This window comes from Pteropus alecto, unplaced genomic scaffold (assembly GCF_000325575.1).
Source record: "Pteropus alecto unplaced genomic scaffold, ASM32557v1 scaffold134, whole genome shotgun sequence".
NCBI lineage: Eukaryota > Metazoa > Chordata > Mammalia > Chiroptera > Pteropodidae > Pteropus > Pteropus alecto.
This window is the reverse complement of record NW_006436283.1, coordinates 8,319,714-8,328,705: the sequence shown is the minus strand read 5'-3', so window position 1 is coordinate 8,328,705 and position 8,992 is coordinate 8,319,714. Positions and strand designations below refer to the sequence as shown.

The following is an 8,992-nucleotide window of genomic DNA, read 5'->3' as shown; positions in this document are numbered from 1 at the left end:
CTTTGTTATCTCCCAGTCCATTTTCTACTTCCTCCTATTCCATTGTGTTTGACCATTTCCTACCCGTGCTCCATGGCACGACCCTTTCTCTTATGCTGTATTTCTCTGTATTTCTCTTACTCAGATTATTCTACGATGGTTCCATAGCCCTGTACTCTCCCCAACGTCGCATTCATCACATTTTATGATATTGTTATTTAATTATTTGTGACTACTGGACACATATCTCTCTAGCTTTTTGTTATAACTGCATCATCTAGCATAGTGCCTGGCACGCAGCAACCATGTCATAAACACTCATAAACTTACATGAATAACTGTCATAACCTCAAGAATCATATACTTGTAATATCACAGAATAATGTGAGCTTTTGGATGAGAGGCAAGTTTGAATCTAGGGTTTGCCACTTATTTTCTGTTATTGGTTTTGACGAATAACTTCTCTGAACCTCAGATTTAACCTGTGAAATAAGCATAATAGGAACCAACCCATAAGGTCGTTGTTTACATTTAAAAGGTCTGTAAAGGACAGGGCATATTTAAGTGTTCCACAAATGGGAGCTTTTAGCTAATTAACTTAGTGCCTTATAAAGTGAACTTGCATCAAATGCCTCCTAGTTTGGAGAGTGTTGGTGTGATCTGACTTGAAATCCTCCTCCCCCTGCTGCTCAATTTCTTGAGGAGCATTTTTAATTTTAAATTCGATTTTCTATAATATCCTATCTGACCTTCCAAAGAAAATCCACTCACAAGGAGCCACATTAGATGCCACTTGTCATTCTTACGTGGAACTTACTTTGTTCACAATTACGAGTCCTAGTTAGCCACTGTCTTCATTTCCTATTGCTGCTGTGACAATTGCCATGAACTTCATGGCTGAAAACAAATTAAATTTATTATTTTTTAGTTCTGAGGTTCAGAAGCCTGAAGTCAGTTGTCGCTGTGTCATCAGGGCTGTGCTCCTTCTAGAGGACTTTTCCAGCTTCGAGAGGCTGCCTGCCTTCCTTGGCTCGTGGGACCCTCTGACTTCCAAGTCAACAAGAGCCCATCAAGACTTTCTCACCATACATCACTCTGACATTGACCCTATTGCTCCCCTCTTCCACCTTTAAGGAGCTCGGTGATTCCATTAAGCTTATCTGGATGATTCACGATGATCCCCTTTTTTAAAAAATGATTTTTCATATTTTATTTTTTAATTATAGTTGACTTATGATATTATATTAGTTTTAGGTGTAAAACATAGTGATTAGACATTTATATGACTTACAAAGTGATCGCTCTGGTAAGTCTAGTACCCACCTGGTACTATATCTAGTTATTACATATTATTGATACATCCCCTATGCTGTAATTTACATCCCCATGACTATTTTGTACCTACCAATTTGTACTTCTTGATCCCTTCACCTTTTTCACCCCACCTCTCAACCTATTTCCTCTTTCTTACAGTCATTTAGTTAGCATAAGCCCAGTCAATGCTCTAAGACATACTATGAGGTAAGTATTAGTCCATTTTATGGATAAGAAAAAGAAGCTCTGCAAGATATCTTTTTTTGCTGGTCATAACTAGCCATTGGCAGAACAGGGTTTCAGCCTCTTTGTTCCAGCCACTGAGTTCTTCGTCCTTTGCTTGAGGTCCTGAAGCAAAGGACGAAGAATTAGAACAGAAATCTTAAAGGATTGGGTGGGTGAAGGGAAGTTTCAATTCTTCCTGGTTACCTCGTACAGTTGCCCTGAATTTTGCAATTTGTTTAATCTGCAGAATAACCTTGTAGGTGTAGGAATGTGATTTAGCATTTCCTTATCCTTAAAACCATGCAGGGGTAGAGTAAACAAAATTTGGATTGCTTGTAAAATGTCACTCAGTAAAACTGATTTTGTGTGGCTTCTTTCTGTCCTTGCTCATCCTGGCCAAGCACTGACCCCAGTTTATTGTGAGATGAATGTATCTGCTTCGATACTCAGCGTGTTACCTGAGATAGGTCTCCTCACTCTGAACCCCAGCAACAACACCAGAGACCCCAAATACTCAAATCAACTCCCATTTTCAAATGAGAAACATGAGTGTCCTTTGTGTAGAAATACAAAAACCCAAATCCATAATTTGCGAAGATGGAAGCCATTTTAAAGATTATAAGTAGAGCGATCGTTTTGAACGCACACATGGCTACCCCGAGCAGGCTCCTGTTTCTTTTGCTTCTTACTGCCAGCAAAATGTTGGAAGATTTCTTATATGTGAACGAAATTACTCCTCTCTCATATACTGAATTCTGTTGCAAATGTCATTGGGGCGTATTTTAATGTGTTTGACTCATTTCTGGAGGTGTTTAAACCCTCTGTCTTATGAATTAGATGTGTCTGTGTTAATAAGATATATATACCAATAAATTCTAGATCTGGAAATTTAAGAAAAACAGAAGTCATATTTAAATCAGTTTTACTGAGTGACATTTTACAAGCAATCCAAATTTTGTTTACTCTACCCCTGCATGGTTTTAAGGATAAGGAAATGCTAAATCACATTCCTACACCTACAAGGTTATTCTACAGATTAAACAAATTGCAAAATTCAGGGCAACTGTGCGAGGTAACCAGGAAGAATTGAAACTTCCTTTCTCCCACCCAATCCTTTAAGATTTCTGTTCTAATTCCTTTATCAAATGCTTCCTTTCCCATGGTGCAGATACGGTGCTCAAAGCTTTGAAGATAGACTTTGTTTTAGTCCATGTTTCCTGTTACCCTTGGGATTTGGGGCTGTGGTAAGGTAAGAAGAAAGGGAGTCTGGCTCACAATTATTCTCATGGAACTTAAAGACAGGTTTAATCTTTACTTTAATCAAGTTAATTGAGGAGAATGATATTAAAATGCTTTTTGTTTCCTTTTTTTTTTTTTTCTTGAGGAAAAGAAAGAAGAAAGAATGTTTCTTTGCACTGGAAAATATACGAGTCCTTTTGGGAGAACAAACATAATTCATTGTCACTCAGGCAACCAATGAGGTCACTTCCTGGTCGCTGAGCTTATAGGTTATTGAAACCACTGGGGTTTTGTTAAAAATAACCATCTAATAAATCTGCCCCGTCTTTTAATTAGGATCATGGTGATAACTTTCTTATAGGTTATTTTTCCTTTTTCAGAGCAACTTAAAAAGCCGTCCAAATTCATATACCATGTAGAGTTGGGTGGAATTGATAAACCCTGCTGGAATTGAAAATCGATTGGTGTGGATTTGTAAGAAAAGGTTCTAAATAATTTAAACATAGTGACAGAGGCCAGGTTAAGCCAGCACACTGTTTCCCTTAAGTGAGTTTAAAGTTTTCTCAAAACGTTGGACAGTTTTGAACTAAACACATCTCTTTAAAACCTATACAGAAGGGAAAAAGTCATTTTTCTACATATGCTCAGGCCAAATATAGGTATTGCCCTCGCTTTGCACTTTGGGAATATTCTAAAAATTGTGTTAACGCAAAAGTCAATCCACATATCCTATAAGAGCATCAGAGCACTTTCTTGTTTTAAGGAGGCAGGTGGTGAAATTTCAAGTTGATTTTTTATACAAAACCACTAGGTCCCCTCTTTGTTAAGTTAAGTGTGGCAGCTGCAGCATAAACCCAAGGCTCCCAGCCTGAGTCAGGGTTCCTGGGTCCTCGGGATGCTTCCTAGTCATTCAGGATTTGGGTAATGGCAAACCCTCCTGAATTTCAGCTTCTTTTTCTGCAAAAGGGGAAAAATAGTACCAACCTCATGGTCCTTGTGTGACTTGTACCCATCCATTCATTCGATATTAATTAAGCAACTAATAAAAAACATAGTAGCAGAAACTAAGCTTTATTGAGCTCTTTCTGTCCACCAGGCACACACGTGGCCTAGAATGAGTTGCAATCGTGCCTAGATATTGATCTTTTCTGACTGCGGGAAAGCAGGGATGTCCAGGCAACGTGCCTCTGGCCACAAGCAGCAGTATCTTTTCTGTCAGTGTTAGGTATAAATATAACCAATCTCTCAGTGTTCTAAAGCATGGAAAAGACTGAGAAGCGTAACTGATAACACATTCTATCAATTAAGTTTATTGCAACACATTCTATAATTAAGGAGCTGGAAGCATAGAGAAGTTAGCTACATTGACCAATGTCATACAGCAGGCAAGAAGTGAAGCTGTCATTTGAGTTTAGGCTTATCTGATAGTGATGGTTAATTTTATGTGTCAACTAGACCAGGCGAAGGGATGCCCAGGTAGCTGGTAAAACATTATTTCTGAGTGTGTCTCTGAGAGCGTTTCCGGAGAAGATTAGCATTTGAATCAGGAGACTGAGTAAAGAAGGGTCACCCTCACCAATGTGAACCGGCATCATCACATCTCTTGAGGGACTGAATAGAGCAGAAAAGATTCTTGCTCTCTTTTCTCAAGCTGGAATGCGCATCTTCTCCTGCCCCCCATACATTGGAGCTCCTGGTTCTTGGACCTTTGAACTCCAGAATGTATAGCAGCAGCCTCCCTGGTTCTTAGGACCTCAGCCTCAGACTAGGAGTTATACCACTGGCTTTCCTGGTTCTCAGGCCTTCAGACTCAAACTCAATGATGAAACCACCTTACCTGGTTCTCTAGCTTGCAGTTACTAGATTGTGGGACCTCTTGGTCTCCATGACTCAATACCTGTGTGAGCCAACTCCTATAATAAATCCATATTTATATGCATCCTATTGGTTCTGTTTCTCTGAAGAACCCCGACTAATACACTGATTGAAGCTATGTTCTTTTTTACCAAACTCTATTGCAATTATCATTATATTAATGTTGTTTTTCAAATAAATCTAGTTCACCCCTCTTTAAGGTACACTGTAGGATTTCACTTCTTTGACCTCTCGAGGTTATGTGTGACCAATGACTTTCTTTGGCCAATTAAATAAGAGAAGTGACATGAGTCAGCTCTAAGTTGAGGCTTCAAGAGCTTCCTTTCTCATTCTGGCAGTGACTAGATGTCAAGATGATGTCAAGATGATGCCTCTGTCAACCCAAGTGTCACCCAGACAGACCACACTGACTAAAGCCGTCTTATGTAGTGCATGTAATGTGAGTAAGAAACACAGTTTTGCTGTTTTGTTAAGACACTAAGATTTGGGGAGTGTTCGTAACCACAGCATAACCCTCTCTCCTGGGACAAGTATGCTGCTACTAAATATGTAGTAGGCTGTCAGCGGTGTGCTGGTAAATCATCTTGGAGGTTGGAGCAAGACGTCACTTGTAACACTGGGTGATTTTTGTGGTGCAAATACTCCCACGATGGCTGATTTCAAGCTACTGATATGACAGCGCTGAATGTGGAGTTGGGACAAGATGGACAAAATCAGCTCTGGCAAGTCAGGAGAAGGCCAGCCTCAGGATCCCATCGGCTCAGTGTCAATGAAATAGATCTGACTCCTGAATTCATGGCTCTTGCAGACCAGAGAAGCAAAATTAAATGGGGCAATAGAGAAAGATGTCTATGAGTCCCATTTGTAAAGAATAGAGTGACCGAAGTAAGGGCCTCTCTTATCCTTAAATACGGATCTTTCTTAACCTGGCATCCACCAGCAAGTAGGTGTTAAATTGTTGCCACATGGCCTATCAACAACTATATACTTGTCGGAGTCAAAATCATTCCCAAGCCACAGATTCACTCCTTTTGAAATAAGCACCAATTCTAAATTTACCTAGTTCCATTAGAAATGTGCAATACACTGATGTACATTGGAATATTTATATATGTTTTTGCGACATCAAATTCTCTTTTGAATGAATCTAACCTTACCTGACACTCCTTTCCCAATAATAACAACATTCTGAAATAATTTTATACAGATTGGGAATATTGTAAGTAAACATTCAGAAACATACGATTACCGGATAGTCCTCTGTGGCAGAGACTAGATAGATGCTCATCAATCCTATTCTATTTTTCTGGACACAATAGAAAACTACATTTTCCAGCCTCTCTTGTGGTACGTTGGAGACTAAGGAAGCAGTGATGTCCAACGTGGCCAGATCTGGCCACACATGATTTTCCTCGCTCGATTTACTGGTTGGCTGGCTGAAAGTGGAAGATTCAGTAAAGGACTCCAAGGAGACTGGGAAGTAGTGACACCACCAGAGAAGAGCCAGGGTTCCTAGATCACTGGAATAAGCCCACCTGCTAAATGCGGATTGGACTTTCTACTCAGTTATTTTGTGTTATTGATGCATTTATAGCAGCTGGTGTTCATGCCCCTGATTGATATCTCTTCTTACCTGAGAATAGATTATATTTGCTTGGAATGAAAAGGTTAGCATATTATTTTGTGTTTTTATGTACATGAAGAAACTGGAGTCTATGGCCATGCCACCCTGAACAAGCCTTATCCCGTCTGATCTCGGAAGCTAAGAAGGGTCGGGCCTGGTTAGTACTTGGATGGGAGACCGCCTAGGAAGACCAGGTGCTGTAGGCATAAAAAATAAAAAATAAAAAATAAAAAATTGTAAGCTCACAAGATTCTTACAATCTGTGAGGTCAACCAAGGGTTGCCTCGCCTAAAAAAATAAAAAGAAAAAAAGAAACTGGAACAGACTATTCCAGTAAAACAATTGAGTAAGCCATGACACAGTTTAGATTACCTACACAGAAAAAAGAGGTAATCCAGAAAGGGCTAAGAACATGGCCTGCATTTATTAAGAGCATTAAAGATTACCAAAGAGCGAAATGAATAATCGTTTCATACTTTTTCCCAGTAGATACTTCCCAGTATCTTTTAACTTTTGAAAGATAGCAGTGGGGCTTCATAATATGAAGTTATGTGTAGAAATAGCTCTTTTAACAATGGGGCTTATTGTTGAAACCAGCAAATTTTGTTTAGATGGAATCAAAATACTGTGATTCTTGATATATTAACTCTTTAGATGCAAAAGTAAGTGTTTGTTAAAACTCTTTGGTAAAAAAGGAGATTTTTGCATCACATAAGTAATTAGCAGCCCGTGACAGCTACCACATTGCACCCCCAAGATGGCCCTTAAGAAAGGACCCGCTGTCCAGTTTAAGATAATTTGATCAGCAAAATCTTCCAGCTGTCGGCTCCTTCAGTGTTTGCTTCAGCTGCAGAGAGCTGCCTTGCCCATGGCCAGGCAATACCTGAATGTCATTCATCCAATGACCCATCGTGGCTGGAGTGACCAGAGATTTTCACTCCTGAGCCGCCCGGTGGGTTGGCTGAGGTTTTGTCTGGCCAGTATCCCAGTCGAAGTCTTCCTCTGCCTAATTCTGCCTTTTACTCCTTCTTTCCAAAGGGATTAATCCTTAAAAAAACATTATTCACCCCAAATTCCATTTCAGCATCACCTTCTGGAGAACCCAACCTCTCACATAGACTATTGAGGGGCTAGACAACTGATAAAAATACATATATTTAAAATCCAAATTTAACTATTAACTCTTGCTCCACCAGATGACACATATATGCTAATGCTTGCTCTGGAAAAATGCTAGAGATTTTTAATCTTCAAAATTTCTGACCATATTTTTTTCTACATTTGCGTTTCACAAAGTAGGGTATTGGAACATATTTTTTAAAGAAATTCTTAACAAAGGACACTTTTTTCTTCCCTATTCCAATGAAGGAAAAGGAATTAATTAGTTGATTAATTCAAAGCAGCCATGGATGTTAGAAATTATCAGAGTCTATGGCGACAAATTGTATATTTGCATCTCACGCTTTCTTTTTTTATATTTAAAAAAAAACAGTCATAGATGTTGATGAGAATGATTTTTACTAGATCTGTACCTTGGCTTCAGTCTCTTACCCTACAATGATGATCATATGTAAAAATACATCATAAGGCAAAAGTGATCTAATATATCTTTCAATATTTATCCTTACCATGATTATAAACCTCTATTCACTTCATCTTATAAGATGGTTCCTCTTAGAATTACAGCCACTGACACCCGTTTTGGTTGTTCATTGAAATAATAATCCAGTTTATCTCAGTTTCTACTCTTTTCTATTTCTGAAGTTTATAGCTGGTGCCATTCTTATGTAGAACTGAGAAAGCTATCATAACTATATTATGTGATAGAGGACACTATAAAATGTCTCTTTTGCAAATATCTCTCTGAATGTCTGCCATAGAGCCTGGCAAGTACCACTAATGACCTTGTTCTTCAGATTATGAAGAATAATTAGTATTTAGTGAATATCATGTTTAGTTAGTTATTATGTGTATTATTTAGTGTATCGTATGGTTACTTGTTATTATAAATACCTTATAGGAAATTATCTCAGTGAGTCCTCGAAGCAGCCCTATATAAAAAGCATTCTTATCATGGTCATCCAGTTTCACTAATGAGGAAACAGAGGCCCAAAGAGACCCAATAATGCACCCAAAGTCAAAGATTTAGCACAGATAAAATCAAGATATCCACCCAAACAGTAGCCTACTCACTATGTTGTACAGCTAATATTTAAAGTACTGGTTTCTGGGAGTCCTTGAATAAAGAGTAAATACCAATAAAAAAAGACAAATCACTATATTATTAGTTGTGCTTAATAAATGCTTGTTATCTAATTATTTATGTGCCTAGGCAATTGAAACACAAGTTAGAATTAATTTATCAACATTTATCTAGTGGGAGACTGGGACGTAGTAAAATAGGATATAATTGTGAGGGGGAGGGGTGAAGAGGGGAAAGAGGGGGATGGGGGAGGGATGGGCTGGAATAAGAACTTTCAGGAAAAGGCAGTTCGGATGGGGAGACACACTGAATGGGTTTTTTGGAGCCAGGGAAGAGAAGCATAAACCCAGTGACTGCCTTGTGATGACTTGCGGGTAAGATTTAATGCACAGAAAGAGAAAGAGAAAGCAGCACCGTGCCAAGAAATGATTTTTCTCTCCTGCTGGTCTTTTCCAACATTGTTTTTAATTTCTCTCCATAACACTGAAGCACAGTGACAGCACGATAATTCACTTTGAATTTTCAAATGGACT

General features: G+C 38.7%; 1 pseudogene; it reads left to right on the top strand.

The window, feature by feature from the left end:
• Positions 1 to 6,343: 6,343 nt before the first annotated feature.
• On the top strand, positions 6,344 to 6,462 carry LOC112480179 (annotated as a pseudogene).
• The last annotated feature ends 2,530 nt before the right edge of the window (positions 6,463 to 8,992 follow it).